Source organism: Protobothrops mucrosquamatus, unplaced genomic scaffold (genome assembly GCF_001527695.2).
Source record: "Protobothrops mucrosquamatus isolate PMUCROS unplaced genomic scaffold, P.Mucros_1.0 scaffold3871, whole genome shotgun sequence".
Classification (NCBI taxonomy): Eukaryota; Metazoa; Chordata; class Lepidosauria; order Squamata; family Viperidae; genus Protobothrops; species Protobothrops mucrosquamatus.
In genome coordinates this window covers 1-9,223 of record NW_015389821.1, presented here as the reverse complement: position 1 = coordinate 9,223, position 9,223 = coordinate 1, and positions in this window count along the sequence as shown.

Sequence of the window (9,223 nt, the reverse complement as noted above, 5' to 3'; positions counted from 1 at the left end):
AGGCAGGAAATAGATGGGAATCCTGTCTCTCCGTAGGTCGTGCTGCAGAGATAGACACTGTCTCTCACTCTTGCGTATCAATCTGCTGGTTCTGCCAGGTGTCTGGAAGACAGCTGCACCGGAAACACAAGGCTCTGGCCATCCTGCCTTGAAACAAGGAAATTCCTGGCCAGAGATAAGAGGCTGAGCCAGAGAACGATGCCCTGGGAAGACTCTGTCTGAAGTCCATCATGAAAGGCGCTTCCTGAAAGCAGTGCAAACCACAATTTCCAATTTATCCTCACAAAAACTTGGCTGGGTATGCTGTAGTAGAGTAGAATAGAATAGAATAGAATAGAATAGAATAGAATAGAATAGAATAGAATAGAATGGATTGTAGAATAGAATAGAATAGAATAGAATAGAATAGAATAGAATAGAATAGAATAGAATAGAATAGAATAGAATAGAATAGAATAGAACGGAATGGAATGGAATGGAATGGAATAGAATGGATTGTAGAATAGAATAGAATAGAATAGGATAGGATAGAATAGAATAGAATAGAATAGAATAGAATAGAATAGAATAGAATAGAATAGAATAGAATAGATTGTAGAACAGAATAGAATGGATTGTAGAAGAGCAGAGCAGAGCAGAGCAGAGCAGAGAAGAGAAGAGAAGAGAAGAGAAGAGAAGAGAAGAGAAGAGAAGAGAATCTGGAAGGGACCTTGGAGGTCTTCTAGTCCAGCCCCCTGCTCAAGCAGGAGGACCTATACCATCTCAGACAGGTGATTGTCCAGTCTCTTTTTAAAAACTTCCAGCGATGGAGCACCCATGATTAACAGGAGAAGAGGTCTTGTGACTGTGCCCAATAAACAAAGTAAGAATGGTTGATGATACAGAATCAAGATGTAAAGCTTCTTGATCTTGTTGAATTATTGCTGGACATGAATAAGGGAAGTCCTTGCAGATTTGGGCCATGGGTGCCTCCAAAGAGAACTAAGCTCTACTTTTCCTCCTGTAGGCATCTACCTCCAGCTTTGAATATGATGTGTGGGGTCATGGTGACCCAGAGGCTTTTGCCAATCTGTGACAGCTGAATGATTACCCTGGACTTATTACCAGGAACAATTACCATGCAAGGATGCACCCCTTCTGAAGGAGTAAGCAATGTTGTACCCACACCCGCTGGTCTGCTCATGGGTTACCTTGGCTGGCACTTTCCAGTCTCTCAGAAATAATTTTCTAAGAATGGCACCCAGGTCATTAAACAATGTGCTTGTCTTTTACTTGCAAGAGTGCTTCTGAATTCCATAGGTAGCCACAGAAAATCTTTAGTGAGACATTATGATTTAGACCAGATATGTATATGGTGGATGTTTACAAGCTTGGTCAACCCAACATACTTTACAGGGTGACGGACTTTTATTGTTCAAAATAATCAACTGAGTTAGTTCCTGCTAGTAGTATCTGCCGAAGGGGCGAGGGGAGAGGGATAGAGTGTTGAAAATAGCCTCACAACATAACTCCTGTCCCTCTTCTATATGCATTGTAATGGACTGAAGTCACAACTACAGCCTGTTGGTGTCATTCTAATGAAAGCAGGGAGAGCCAGCAAATGCTTTTCGTCATAAAAAAAAATCCTAACCAAAATTCAGACTAACCAACCTTAGCCATTTGTGCACACAGGTGTTTAAGCTGTTTTGTGTTTAGTGCAGCACAGACTATTGCAACTTCATAATGCGTGGACTTTTAAATGTGTGCCTCCATGTTTATGCTCCACTGGAATAATTTTAATGCCATGAAATATTAGAAGATGCCACGTACCTCCAGCGAACATCTTTTAAAGGAAACGCGAAACAAAATTTGGAAACAGAAAAGAGCGACAAAGATGATTAGGGGGCCTAGAGGCTAAAGCATATGAAGGACGGTTGCAGAAATTGGATATGGCTAGTCTAGTGAAAAGAAGGACCATGAGTGACATCATAGCAGTGTTGTAATATCTGAGGGGCTGCCACAAAGAAGAGGGTGTCAATCTGTTTCCCAAAATACTAGAAGGCAAGACAAGAAACAATGGATGGAAAATAACGAAGGAAAGTCGCGCCCTAGAACTGAGGAGAAATTTTCTGACAGTAAGAACAATTAACTAGCGGAACAGCTTCCCTTCAGAAGTTGTGGGTACTACATCACTGGAGATTTTTAAGAAGAGACTGGACAGCCATTTGTCTGAAATGGCATAGGGTCTCCTGCTTGAGGCCTCTAAGGTCCCTTTCAGCTCTGTTATTCTGTTAAACGGAATCCTCCCTCAGTTTAGTTGCAATTTGAAGTCATTTCTCTGCAGTATTCCTTTCAACACTCCTTTCCTACCCAAGGCTTTGCCTTACCACCCCACTCTCTTGGCCAAGGGTCTTCAAACTTGGCCCTTTTATGACCTGTGGACTTCAACTCCCAGAATTCCTCAGCCAGGCACACTGGCTGAGTAATTCTGGGAGTTGAAGTCCTCAAGTCATAAAAGGGCCAAGTTTGAAGACCCCTGCTCTTGGCTAACCATAATTCATGTGGTAGCAATCAGTGGCCATTTCCCCCCTTCTGTGATGTAAGGGGAGGCCAGAAAACTATGACGGCAGAGTGTTGAGCAATCTTGTTCCTTTGAGTTACACCAATTCGGTCAATGGAAGCCCAAGCTATTTTCTGTAACACTGAAGAAATTCGTCCCGGTACCTCTGTAGAGATTTGTAATGCTTGGCAAGGAACGGCTATCAAGACCTTGAATCTTCAATCCGCTCTGTTTCCAGGAAGAAAAGGAACAGTCTGTGCACACCTCCGTACATTCCTGAAACCTCCTGGGAGCCATTTGTGCTCCGTTGCCACACGCAAGACAGCAGGCGGCGTTTTCCTCTACCTGAAACAATGGAGTAGGTGACTCAGCATCTTTGGCATTGGAAATTGTGTATCCCATGATTGTGGAGGTGTTAGAGAGGGCAACACTTCCGAAAACAGCAGAGGAACAAGAGAAAACACTCTAAAAAAAAAGCAAACCCATGTTTTTTAGATGTTTAACCCAATGTTTATGCCAACTGTGCATAAGAGACCTTTTATTTTTTTAAGAGCCAAGAAGATCATAGGAAGCTGGCTCCCTGGTATTCAGGATGCTGCTCATAAGCGCTGTGTGCTTAGAGCTCAGAGCATTGTTAGGGACCCCACACACCACTTTACGGTCTTTTTCTGTTGCTCCCCTCTGGGAGGAGGTTTCGAAATATTTATAGGAGGACTACCCGATTCTGTAACAGCTTTGTTCCCCGTGCCATCCGTCTGGTAAACTCGCAAGATTCGTTTTTCTCGCCATTCACATGTATACATAACCCGAACTACACTGTTGTTTCTCTGCATCATATAATCTATGTGGGTCTATGCATAATTCTGTATTTATTTATTTTTGTCATATTTATGTAGTGTATATCAGAGGTGGTGACCCTTTGAGAGCTGAATGCAATGAAATTTCATTTTAATGTATGCCAATTAGTGTACATTCAAAGTGACTGTAAAGTTATTCTATTCTATTCTATTCTAGTCTATTCTAGTCTATTCTAGTCTAGTCTAGTCTAGTCTAGTCCAGTCTAGTCTAGTCTATAGTCTAGTCTTATTCTATTCTATCCTGTAATTCTATTCTATTCTATTCTATTCTATTCTATTCTATTCTATTCTATTCTATTCTAGTCTAGTCTAGTCTAGTCTAGTCTATTCTATTCTATTATTCTATTCTATTCTATTCTATTCTATTCTATTATTCTATTCTATTCTATTCTATTCTATTCTATTCTAGTCTAGTCTAGTCTAGTCTAGTCTAGTCCAGTCTAGTCTAGTCTATAGTCTAGTCTTATTCTATTCTATCCTGTAATTCTATTCTATTCTATTCTATTCTATTCTATTCTATTCTATTCTATTCTAGTCTAGTCTAGTCTAGTCTAGTCTAGTCTAGTCTAGTCTAGTGGGTGCTCGCAAGCGTGCAACGGGCAGCTCCTGCTGCTCACCCATTTTTTAGTTAATAGACCCTTTGGGATGTATTCATCAGCATCTAATCCAATATGGAAGGATAATGAGTCACCTTCAAACATCTGGGACCAGATCAGACATGACATGAGAAACAAGGGATTCTGCATAGCCCATTAGCCTTCCAGTTGCTGCTGCATTCCAGATCCCATCATCCTAAACTACTGGCCATGCTGGTTTTGAGGCTCTTGGAGCTCTTTGGACAAATGGCTGTCCAGTCTCTTTTTAAAAACGTCCAGTGTTGGAGCATTCACCGCTTCTGGAGGCAGGTTGTTCCACTGGTTAATTGTTCTCACTGTCAGGAAGTTTCTCCTTAGTTCTAGGTTGCTTCTCTCTTTGGTCAGTTTCCATCCGTTGTTTCTTGTCCTGCCTTCAGGTGCTTTGGAGAATAGCTTGACTCCCTCTTCTTTGTGGCAGCCCCTGAGATATTGGAAGACTGCTATCATGTCCCCCCTCGTCCTTCTCTTCATTAAACTAGACATACCCAATTCCAGCAACCGTTCCTTATATGTTTTAGCCTCCAGTCCCCTAATCATCTTTGTTGCTCTTCTCTGAACTCTTTCTAGAGTCTCAGCATCTTTTTTACATCGTGGTGACCAAAACTGGATGCAGGATTCCAAGTGTGGCCTTACCAAGGCATTGAATGAGGGAGTTCATTCCAAGAAACCACAAAGGCGCTTCGTGGAAGTTGGGGGTAACCTGCTCAACTGGGGTTTCGTCTGAACCCATGTTCTTTTCCCGGCACCATCTAGACGCTCACATTCTGGCGCCTGATTAGAAAAATTCCAATCCAAAATCAACAGCGCTGTGTGACACATGAAACCTTCAATCTCCTTTTCCTTTTGTGTAGCCAGGTTCCCCCTCCCGCACTTCAATCGGATTTTTAACCTCTATTAAATGTTTCAGCATTTTCTTGTACTCATCCGTTGCCAAGCTATTTTTATTAAGCCACGTGGGAACAAGAAAGAGAGGAAGAGTCTATGGAACAGTTCTTGTACAACATATTTTGCCTTATACCGAGAAGTCTCGTGCTAGGAAATGCCTAGGATTTTAAAGCTTTCCATTTTATTTTAAGAACGACATGTTTTTATTATGCTTCTGATAGCATATTGTTCTCCTCAGCAGATTTAGATATGACAAGGTCTGTGGCTGCCACTTTCTTCGTCGTCTTGTGCCATATCCGTTATCGGACGTTGGCGATCCTGTTGGCGATCCTGTTTTTATCAGCAGCCGCACGAAAAAGTGCTGCTGAGTTTTGTCCGAACCAGTCCCTTAGATTTTGAAGCCACAATGTTCTTCTTCTGCCTGGACCTCGTTGGCCTTCAATCTTTCCCTGGAGGATTAAATGGAGTATGCCGTATTTTTCTGGGTGTCGCATCACCTGTCCGAAATATTCTAATTTTTGTTTTTTAATTGTTTTGATGATTTCCCTTGGCTTTCCCAGGCGGCTTATCCCCTCCTCATTTCTGATCTTGTCCACCCAGCTTATACGTAACAGCCGCTCGTAAATCCACATTTCAAATGCTTCTAGTCTCTTCAGGTGGCCTTCTGTCAGAGACCAACTCTCTACTCCATAGAGCAGGCTAGAACGGCAACCAAAACTGATAATGTTTATACATGACGGAGAATAATCCACAAGGACTCCAGAGCATATGGAAATAATGATAGACATAAATGCGCAGAGATATAAACCTAATCCAAATCTGAAGCAAATAAATGTGTTTTCCTCAACGGGAAAACTCAGCCTCAATGGGTGGTAGGGAATTATTTCAGCCCATAAGTTAAAGCAGGGTTGAATAAATTCTGGGCTGAGAGATTTCACAGAGAGATTCCAGAGTGGATGGCTAGACTAGAACATCGATAACTATCACCAAACGCAACACTGGGAAATCACATCTGTATTATTGCATTTGATTAAACGGAGATCCTATATTTTCCCCCGACAGGTATGCAGAAATGGGGCTGGATGGACTTGAGATCAATTTGTGTCAGGGGTCTAGGAGGGTGTTAATGCACACAAGGCATTGTTCCTTGACTTTAACAACCAAAGAGCAGTGGTAAGTCAACATGCAGATAAGTATTGCTATGGTGGTCCTTCCATCAGTGTCAGTCTCCAGCGTGGTTGCCCAACCTTTTGGCTTCACACTCTGAGTGAAGAGGAATTGTCTTGGGCTGCATATAAAATACATAATATAGTTAATGTATATAAGTAACAAAGCCTAACTCTGATGCGACCCCTAACCCTTATGGAGTGAAGCCCCCAAGGTGTAGTTTAGAGTAAATGTGTGCAATTTTTTCCAGGTCAAAGTTTGACCTTTGACTTGGTGAGCCAAGCCTGCATTCCAAAAAGTAGTGTCTGGGCTGGATAAAAAGTAAAAAAAAAACCTTTGTGTTGAGCTTAGCTCCTAGGAGTTAGATGTGTTAAGCAGACAAACTCAGGAAAAAAGACACACTTGGATTTCCTTGCTAGATCTTCCTGGCTGGTAGCGTAATGCAACAATATCTTGAAAGCAATTCTCTAGCAGCTCAATGATTATACCAAGCCGAATTAAGGTGGAGTTGATCTGAGTCTTTTTCTTACATTTCCCCCCTCTCCTTTAGACTCAGGAATGTTTTCTGTAACAGCTCCTATGATGACCTTTCTCCCTTCTCTGCATTCTCAGGACCTGTGGATAGCTGTTGATAGATCTCTGTTGATAGATGACTGTTGGTAGATATGTTCATGTTCTTTCTTTGACAAAGATATGGAAGTTGTTTGCCACTGATTTTTTTTCTGGATTTCTTTGCTGAATAAAGACAGATCCCTGCAAGAAGCTAGCCAGAATCCTAGAAGGAAGGCAGGAGAAGACGTTTAACAGAATAACAGAGTTGGAAGGGACCTTGGAGGTCCTCTAGTCCAACCCCCTGCTCAGGCAGGAGACCCTAGGCCATTTCAGACAAATGGCTGTCCAGTCTCTTCTTAAAAACTTCCAGTGTTGGAGCATCCACCGCTTCTGGAGGCAGGTTGTTCCACTGGTTAATTGTTCTCACTGTCAGGAAATTTCTCCTTAGTTCTAGGTTGGTTCTCTCCTTGATTACTTTCCACCCGTTGTTTCTCGCTTTTACTTTTAATAAATCTGAATTCCCCACGTGCTCAGTCTGTAAATACAAATACAAAGAAACATTTACAAACAATGGCAGCTACTTCTTCTTGAACATAATACTGTTCAGTGAGACCAGGCTACAAATACTGTAGCTCGGTTGCAAGAGAGAAACCTGCTGAAACAAGAAGTATGCAGACATCAGACGTTGCCTATCCAGTACAGGGTACCTTGAAAAGGTAACTCCAGAGGCAAATAAATTTTACCCTCGTCCTTTCTAGACAAGGCTTCCTTGTTTGGGACCAGGAGACAGAGTGGTTTTGCCTGATAAAGCCACTCGCTGTTTATCAGAGAGACAGAAAGAAAACAGTGTCACTCCAGCCTTTAGCCAGGATACTTGGGCCCCCAAGATCAAAGAAGGAGTCTGGGAAGGAACAGCATCTGGGTGAGAGATAGCTAGATGGCTAGGGCTGCCCCCGTGCAGAGCCACCCGAGACTTGCTAACATGTCCATGTTAATTAAGTAAGCAGAAACAGCTGTCTGGTCAAGAGATGCTCCATAGCTGAACACTAGACCACAGTCTTTGCTTGCAAAGATCCCCAGATTTAGGATGCCATCCACACGTGGTACTCTAAGCCAGGCAGATGTTTTATTATTATTTTTTAAAATCAAAGGCTGTTTTCATTCTACTTTGGAGCAGTTCCTGATTCCAGGGTTTTGCCTGGATCCAAACCCCATTTCCTCATGCTAGAATAACAATGCCCTTCTAAGCCCCAGCCCAGGGGTCACAGAGCACACAGTTTTCCAATTCCTTTCGGGCGCAACAGTCCAGCAGCTAGCATTGACAGGCAGAAGTGAGGAATTTGTGCCTGGAAGGCAAAAGAAACTGCAGTCATCCTCCCCCCCCCCAGTCAGGGTCCTTACAGATGTGTTCGGCTGAAATTCCCACCATCCAAGCTTAACTCATCTTAACTAGCCTAAGATTGGATATTGGTTATCTTCTTTCTTCAAGAGTCCCAATTTAGCAGACTAAATTGAACTTTTTTGGAACTTTATCTCCCTGATAAAGTTAGCATTCTAACTAACACAAGTGAAATCACAAAGATTGCCCTTGATAATATCCGGGCATAAGGAATCTTGTTGCTGCAGATTTGAATATCTTTCTCTTGCATCAATTTTCTTTCCGTCTTCCCATAATTGCTTGTCAGGATGACAAATAACATTACCAACAATTGTATCAGAGCAGTGCTCATCAAACTTGGCAACTTTTAAGATGGGTGTCTGTGAAGATTCTCAGTCATCCAGGTCATAGTTGTATCAAAAGTGGCTTTTATTTTTGCAAAGGCAGCTGGACTGACTTTTTTGAGGAGGAAGAAGAAGGCGTGGGAGATGGAAAGACAGTTATTGACAGTTGAAATTAGTTGGTGGGAGGGGGAAATGATAGATTCTGACAGGATGGTGTGTGTGTGGGGGGGGGGGGGATGGACAGACTGACTTCAACTCCCAGAATTCCCCAGTCAACATACTGGGGGAGTTGGTCCACACATCTTAAGGTTAAAGAACACTGAATTGAAGCTAGTTTAGATCATATGGGTGATTCGGACTGTTAATGGATTAATTGACATGTTCTTTGATCAGTGGATGGCTTTATTGACTGAAGCACTTGAGGAAAGAATAGGTTACATTCAAATTCCATGCAAGTTGTGGTAAAATGGAAGGCGCAGCATTGATATGAAATAAATGTGCTAAGCCAGACCAAATGGCAATGGAATTATGGCTCAGACTGATATGGAATTATGATTCAGAGTGATATGACAAGACCTGGGGTGGGGGGAAAGCCTTGGGCACATGAGTGGAAAGCCATCATCAGATCAAGGCATCAAAAGAGATGATTGATGAGGCAGAAGATAACCCAGACAATAGGTCACCCCTCCTGAATGTGTCATTTCAACAGACTCTTTTCTCATGCTGTTAACATAAGATTAACATTCAAAATCTAAGCAGGAAACCGCTTTCGGAAATGGAAGGCTGAAATGGGCAAACTCTTGGTTCCTTATTTTTCTACCAATGATCTCAGAAGTTGAAGAACATCTAAAGAAAGGGATTTTTTT